Below are 8,255 nucleotides of genomic sequence, written 5' to 3' on the forward strand. Positions count from 1 at the left end.
AACAGAATAAATAAAAGATAGAGGGAGGTGTGGGCTACAGAACAACCAAGAAGCTCACCACAACTCCAAGATACTCCAAGCTCGGACTTAAAAAGCTCTACGTGATGTGCTCGTACTAGGAATCAAATCTTTTCATAGTATAAATGGTATAACTGTTTATATTTTAAAATACAAGAGATGTATTCAAAAATTAGACTATATTATAGAAATATTTAATTTAATAAACCTTTAATCTCATGGGATACCTTTAATTAAAGATAGCTTGAGATTTTGATTTGGTTGCTATAAATAATATTTGAACATTTTGATATCTTAATTAATGTTCCTTCCAATTACATTTTCATTTACTAATCATAACCTAGTAATCCAAAAGTAAGAAGATTATATTTGGAAAAAATTTAGAAACAAATTGGTAACTAGTGTTTGGTCATAGAATTGGTTATCCCAAGTTCCCAAGTTCTAGAAAAGTATAAAATTTGAGCCAGTTTTAATATTCGAGAATTTTTTTTTAAAAAAATTAAAAATTAGCCTAAACTTTTATATTTTATAAAATACCCAACATTTGTAATTTTAGACTAAATTTCATTCCTAGATTGTTGTACAAATTTTATACAGTTATATACATATTTTATATAAATTTTAGCCGAGCTTACTTGTAATGACCCTCCAGGTCATTTCTGTGTACCTGCCTTCTTTTCATCGGTTAGAGCTTTCCTACAGCGACCCCAAATCATTTATGACTTGCTGGCACTGACAGTTCGATCACATGTTCATTCGCTTAGATTTTGTGCGGCTTTCTGTGTTTAAGAGGCCTTAAAGCTTGAAAAGTGACTTTTAGTCAGTTCATCAAGAAAATAACCTCAGAACGGAATTATGATAGTTCCATCAGCTCCGGAATGGCCAAATTCGCCTAGGAGCGTGGGTGACTGGAGTCCTGAGGCTTTCGGTGTGAGCTTAAACCATTTTAGCGTTTTAGCCTTAGAAATTAGCCAGTAGTTGACTTTGGTCAACATTCTTGGAAACGTGTCCGAATGAAAATTATGACAGTGCGTTTAACCCCAGAATATCGAGTTTTATCTAGAATAACCTTTCGTTCAACTTCCGAGGCCTACATACTCATTCCGAGCCCCTTAGTGGATTTTGGTTTAAAATGACCTTTGGGAGTGCGACTCACTTTTTATCAAGATAACCTCTGATGGAAATTTCAACTGTGTCATTGAGTCTGGAATGTCGAATTTTGTAAGGTAGCATATCTATCTTATATTTATCGGGTTCCGAACGAATTCCGAGCACCCCAGTCGGAGATTTTAAAGTTGGCATAAAAAAATCAGATTTTCAGCTGATATATATATAGCTGGTGCAAAATATTTCAGTCTCATTTCCCAACTTCAAATCTTGATAACTCTCCCATTTCAAGTCTGATTTTAGTGATTCGAAGGTCCATCTTGTGGGGTTTTTCGCAAGGAATGCTTTGGTAGCTCGGAAACTGATTTGGGATCTCCGTTTGAGGTAAATTTCGTGAAATACCTGCAGCCACAACCCTTTTTATGAGCTTGATTTTGGGAATTGTTGAGACTTGATATCTCAGCCATTTTAGGTCCAATTTCGGTGATTCTTGGGGCTATCATGAGTGGTTTTTTGAGGCGAACGTGTTGGCATGGTTGGAATTCGTATTTGAAGTTTCGTTGGAGGTAAGAATTATGCTTTAGCTGTTGCCATAGCTTATTTTCAAGCTTGATTTTTGGAAGATGATTTCTTGGTCATTTTAGGTCCAAATTTGGTGATTCAAGAGCCTATATTGTGGGGTTTTTCGTTAGGATCATCTTGGTTTGGTTGGTTTCAGCATCTGGGCCATGATTTATGGTAATTTCTTGTAAATAGCAGTTGCCATTGTTGTTCATTTTTATCGTAATTTTGAGTTTTTCCGTTGCATATTTGTGTTGGGACTGTTCCAAGCCCCGAATTGTGTTTCAAATTGGAACACAAGTTCGGAGAGCTGTTTAGAACCTATTTTTGGGGTTAATTTCAGAATTTTTGGCGCGCGTCCCACTTTTCTTATTTTTGACCTCGAAATTGGTCCACCTCTGTTTCTTACGAATTTAGTGTCTAAACGACCGTAACGATGTTGTGATTATGTTTTTAACTGCGTGGCAGTGATCTGAGGCCGTTCAAAAGGGAAAAGCTCCGGCAGGGTAGTTTGGAGCGCGCGTGTTTTGCGTACCGATAGGCTACGATTTCCCTTTTATTTTAGATTGAGTCTGAATGTGTGAGAGTATGTGAATTTGCATGAATATTGGGTCGGGGAACTAGATTAGCGTGCTATGTTCGATAAAATTCATATTTAGGTTGTCTAATGGTTCAACGGTACTTGACTTGTTATATTTGATCTTCCTTATTTTGCCTGGTTTTGACTTATGAGTTATATTGGAACATGTTTGGCCTTAGACTTAGACTAGTGATGCCATAGACTCACGATTGTCAGAGCCAATAGATTATATTATTTTCTCCTCGGTGTGACTTTAAGCGGTGTAGGTCCTGGTAGATTGGTATAGCAGACTTGGGTCTGATAGAGATGAGCCTTAGCTAGGAAGTGACTCAGTTGTGGGGCCTTAACATCCATAATTCCCATATGATCTTAACTTTCTGCATTTTCGGCTGCCCTCCAGGCCCGTTCAGTAATACATATGGCATTAGTTCGGTTCTCTTGTCACTGTGAGATGGTTAGAGGATATAGAAAATGGTTATGAAGAGTTGCCCATGACTTTTAGATGCGGGAATCCTTGGATGGATTATTTGGAAGCTTTACGCTGCCGTGGTAACTTAATATGAGGTTTCACCCGCGGTTCGAGGTCCGGCTCTGTTCTTCCTACTGCTGCTTATTTACCATCCTATAATGGAGTCGACATATAGAATCCCCCCTCTTGGGTTATATCACTTTATCTACGGGTAGTCGACATCCGCGGTTTGAGGTCCGGGCTCTGTGTTATCCCTTGCACAGTTCAGTTATATCGGCGTATCTATTATAGGCAGACTCACTCACGGTTTGAGGTCTGGGCTTTGTTCTTCCTGCTACTTATTTACCCTCATATAATGGAGTCGACATATAGACTCCCCCCTTCCCCCCCCTTGGGTTACATCATTTTATCTACGAGTAGTCAACATCCGGGGTTCAAAGTCCGGGCTCTGTGCTATCCCTTGCAGAGTTCGACTCTACTGGTGTATCTAATATAGGCAGACTCACCCGCAGTTCAAGGTCCATGCTCTGTGTTCCCTTTCATTCATAGCTCAGGAATATTGACATTTTTGTAATGCTTCGGGTTTAAAAAATCTCCTCTAGTCTTAGTATAGCTTTTTAGTGTACCTGTCGGGCTTATGGGGGTGCGTTCGGATTTTTACTTCAATTTTTGCATGAGTGTACCTTCTGGGCTTATAGGGGCCCAGTTGGAGTAGTCACGTTAAGTTTGTTTGTCTTACACTCGTGTGCATACCTTTTACTTTTCTTGTTCGTGACCACTGTGTGTGTTTCCTGTTGCTTTTACCTTTCTTACTCAGTTGGTCTATGATGCCTACTGGGTACTTTTTTACCGGTACTCATGCTACACTCTGCATCTATTTTCGTGATGTAGGACCGAACACCACTCATCAGCGCCGCCATTCGAGCCAGTAGCAACCAACATCCAGAAGTGAGGGTGAGCGCAATGTCTTGATCATTGCCGTCTCCTTTTGTACATATATTTTGTGGCTCGTGTTTTGTACTTGAGAAAGGTCCTTTGTACTTGTGTATATGTTTGTATGTTGGTCCACTTTTGGGACTTGTACTCTTAGTATGGCTCTTTACTTGTGACTTCCAGGTTCTGAGAGGGATTTAGTTCTCATGTATGAATTCCTTTGGCTTGCCTTATTCCTTTTTGTTGTTATTGTTTCTGCCACTTGGTTTTTGCCCTTTTACCCACTACTAGCTATCTGGGTTTCGGGTTGGCTTACCTACTAGTGGGATACAGTAGGTGCCATCACAACTTGAGGAATCGGGTCGTGACATTACTCTCTGAAGTCACTTCCAATTACAAGTAGTAATAGTAGTTTTCGTATTCAAATCAATTATGTTTTCGTTTTGTTTTCTTTCTTTTTTTCGAATTCATATTAATTATGTTCATTTTCATTTCTTTACACGAAACATTTTCATGATAAAATGACAATACAAACTTATGAGTATTTTTAATAAATATTTAGAACTTATAGGTATAAATCATATATATTTTTTTAAAAAGTCAAATATATCTCAAAAAAAATCTATGCCACGCACATCACAAAGCTTCACCCAATAATGACTTGCCAAAAATATTTGGAAATTTGTAGCCAAACACATGCCAAAACTTCACCCATAAATGACTTGCCAAAAAGATTTAGAAATTTGTGGTCAAACACATGGTAAAATTTTACCAAAAAATAATTTACCCAAAATATTTGGAAATATATGGTCAAACGCTAGCCTAGCATTAGGTAAGTTGATCAATAAGATTTTACCTATTTAAATATAAAGTTCATATCTCATTACAAATATCATACCAATTTATTTTGCTTCTATAATTTTTTTTCAAGAAAAATATTTGATTTAATTACAATATTAGGTTAGAAAGTTAATGCTTCATCGAAAATATTGATCAATACTTTATATTAATGGAGGTGTATGTCACATTTCAGAACTTGTTCATGCTTATACAAAAAGCTAGTGAATTTGATGTTTATGTTGGAATAATGTTATTTTCATCAAATGGTATTATTCATAAGTAGTTATTGATCAATTTTTTTGAATCTTGATATGATAGTAAGTGAAAGTACTCATTTTATTATCGCTTATTTCAAAATTCTTAAGGCTGTTGTTGACCTTGGTCCTTTTTTTTCAAGTTAACAAGATGAGTACTTTTATTTAGCATTATATTACATTTTGAAATCAATTGATAACTTCAAATTGTTTGATGAAAATAATATTATTCAGATATCAACATTACATTCTAATTTACTAGCTTTTTTGTATAAGCCTGAATGATGTTTTGAAAATGTGACGTATTGATCATCTTCTATCAACGGGGCAGTTGGCGTCCTTTCATCTATATCCAGGTATGAATTTACTTCTTGTTAACAATAAAATTTCTTGGAATTTTGATAATACCCAATTAGTTGGGTATGTGAACTTTCACCTTGTTGGTGAGGGTTCTAGCTATTTTCCACCTTGTAATTATCCCCTCCTCAATTTCCTCTTTCCCCATTGCCTATGTAATAAAATAATTTGATTGGGATAAAGAAAATCATTAAAAAAAAGTATCTCACTAGTCACATGAATTAATCACCAAATTAGAACACCGATTCGGTGAGTTTAAAGAGTGCATACTCATGATTAGTTTAATTTGTTCAAGAAAATTCAAACGTTTAGTAATTTTTACTGCTAACTACGAAATTAGCTCTTAGTATTGCACAAAAAAAAAAAAAATATATATATATACACACACACACACCCAAAATTCTTCCTAAAAGGATAAGAGGTTGTAGCAAATATAATCCAATTTTTATATGTGGTATCGATCCTAAGAGAACTTTTTTCTGTCATACTTTTTGATGACAAGTCAATATTCAACAAAAATAGTTTTTGATGATTGATAAAGTAGGTCAGATTCTAAAAATGATTAGCAAAGTAAAGTCGCGCGAGAATAAATTAGAATCCACGTAAGGTTCTGTAAAAGGAGTAGTCGACCTATTGAAGAGCCACTTTCGGACTCAATTAGAATTTTCAGGACATGCAAAACATAATGAATATAAAAGGAGAAAGTTGAATAATGAAACTTTAGATTTTGCACACAATGAATATCGTTGTTTTCAACAAAAGGCAAGAAGTGGCAGAAGGAGCGTACAATGGAAGAAGAAAGAAGAACTAGAGTAAGATTTTCATTTTAAATAAGTTTATTGTTAAAGTAACTTGGAATCATTATTGAGTTGTAATAATTCTTAGTTTGAAAGTGAGTCTGTGAGAGTTGTAACAAGAAGTTGTGACTTCTTGGAGAGTAAATATAACGGTTATAGTTAATCATTGGAGTTGAGGTACTAGAGTTAGTCCCTTAGATTATAGAGTTGTAACATGAAGCCACTCTTTGAAGTTAGTGAGAAGTTGCTAAAAATCCTACACGATGTAGGTCATGGTTTTTCTTCCCTTGAGTAAGGAGGCTATAATAATTATCAATTATGATAAGAAGAAGCAGAGAAAAATAAGATTTTTCATATAAAAAAATTAAAAAAATAGAAGGTAAAAAAAGATAATTTAAGAAAAAATATTAAATTATAATAACGATAAGGAGAGATGAAAAAGCAATAAAATGTAGTAATGATAAGAAGAGATATAAATAAAGTAAATTTATTTATCATAATCATAATAAAAGGTGAGTACAATAACTATATTTTAAAAAAAAATTAGATACTATTTTTTAACTTCTTTTGAGTTTTTAAACATAAAATATAAATTTAAAAATATTTAAAAGTCAAGAAAACGAGAAAAAGGATAATTATGACTCTTGATCAAATAGAAATTTTATTTCTACATATATTGCAGACCAAGAGAAAAAATTTAAGAAAAAAAGGATAATTTTTGTGAATAACAATAGTAATATTTAAGATCTAATTTTTTCTTCAAATTTTATAAATCAAAATAAAGAAAATGTGGTTTGTCGGCTTACTCAACGTTTTAAGCCATGAAAACATTTCTTTTCACTTCCAAACCAGAAAGAAAGCTTTAGAGATGGTTCCTATGGAGTTCTTTCATGATGAAGGTTAGTTTTTGACGATTCCTACCATTAAAGGTTTCCCCCGTGCCTAGAAACATGATCTCTACACCTGGCAATCATTTTTCCCTTCTATTAGCTATGTTTGGAGATAGTTTTTGAAGATATAAATTTGTAGTTATTTGTGTTTCTTCAAGGTTTACACTTGGTTAACTAAGGTAATCATCTCAGGAATCTTTTATGATTGTCTTTATGAATTTCTACTGATGTTTTGATAAGTTGGGGAAATATGGCAAATCTACCGATTTAAGATTAATTATGAATTGTTTATACAAGCGTACCAGCTATGTATATATAGTGTTTGTGAAGCATAGGACATAAGAAACAACTTTTGTGAAGAAACTACGGCCTTTCGAGCGTTTATTGTAAAGGTATGTTAAGGTTATTCCCTTCTTACGACAGGTTTCCTTAAAGCTTAGGAGCAATGTAATTGGGTTGTTATCGTTGTTATACTTGTAGCCATTATTGTTGATTGTTGGCTGCTCGAGTGGTTAAAATCCCCCCTTGTTGGGATTCTTATTCAGTTAGTAGCGTCCCTATGTTGGACACGACTTAGAGGCTATTCGTATAGGTTGCTTATAGCTAAATTGCTCGCTTTTAGCCTATTGAATTGTTATTATTGCCATTGGGGCTATTGTGGTTAGCTGCAGGAATGAGATCTATGCCTAAAAGGACTATTTTCTTCCTATGGGGATATATCGATGCCTAGAAAGGCTATGAGTTACCTACGGAGATATATTGATGCCTAGAAGGGCTATGAGTAGCCTATGGGGCTATATTGACGCCTAAGAAGGCTATGTGCTACCTATAGGGCCATGTTGTTGCCTAAGAGGGCTATGAGTTGTCGATATGTTAAATTGATGCCTAAGAGAGTTATGTGCTGCCTACAGGACTATATTATTGCCTAAGAGGGCTATGTGCCTGCCTATGGGGCTAGGGGACTATCGATAGGAGTATATAGAGTGATTGGCACCTTCTAGGCTATTGGGGGCCTGGGTAGGTGGTCTTGTTCGCTGTTTGTACCTGCAGAGCTTATGGGGGCTTGGTTAGGTTGTTGTTTTATTATTTTTGATATGTTTAAATTTAGGAGCAGGTCAGTACACTTATCCTATCCTTGATTTATTTATCGAATTACTCCCAGTATAGTAGGATACATGCTCATGGTCTATTGCCTTTCATACTCGGTATATTATTTCGTATTGATGCCTCATTGTCTGGGGGTACTGCATTCATACCTGTAGGTCCTGACAGATGGCCATGTAGACCTCCTAAGCAGCAGGATTGACTTCTATCCGATTGGCTAGCCCCTTTCCTCCTGAGCTTCCAGAGTTGGGAGGTTTGTTAGCTTTCGTTGTATATATCCTTATGGGTAGGCTAGGTCCATGTCCCGCCAATCTTTACTACTCTTAGAGGCTTGCAGACTAGTGT

The sequence above is a fragment of the Solanum verrucosum genome, unplaced genomic scaffold (genome assembly GCF_900185275.1).
Source record: "Solanum verrucosum unplaced genomic scaffold, falcon-dt-bn FXZP01000241.1, whole genome shotgun sequence".
Taxonomy (NCBI): Eukaryota; Viridiplantae; Streptophyta; class Magnoliopsida; order Solanales; family Solanaceae; genus Solanum; species Solanum verrucosum.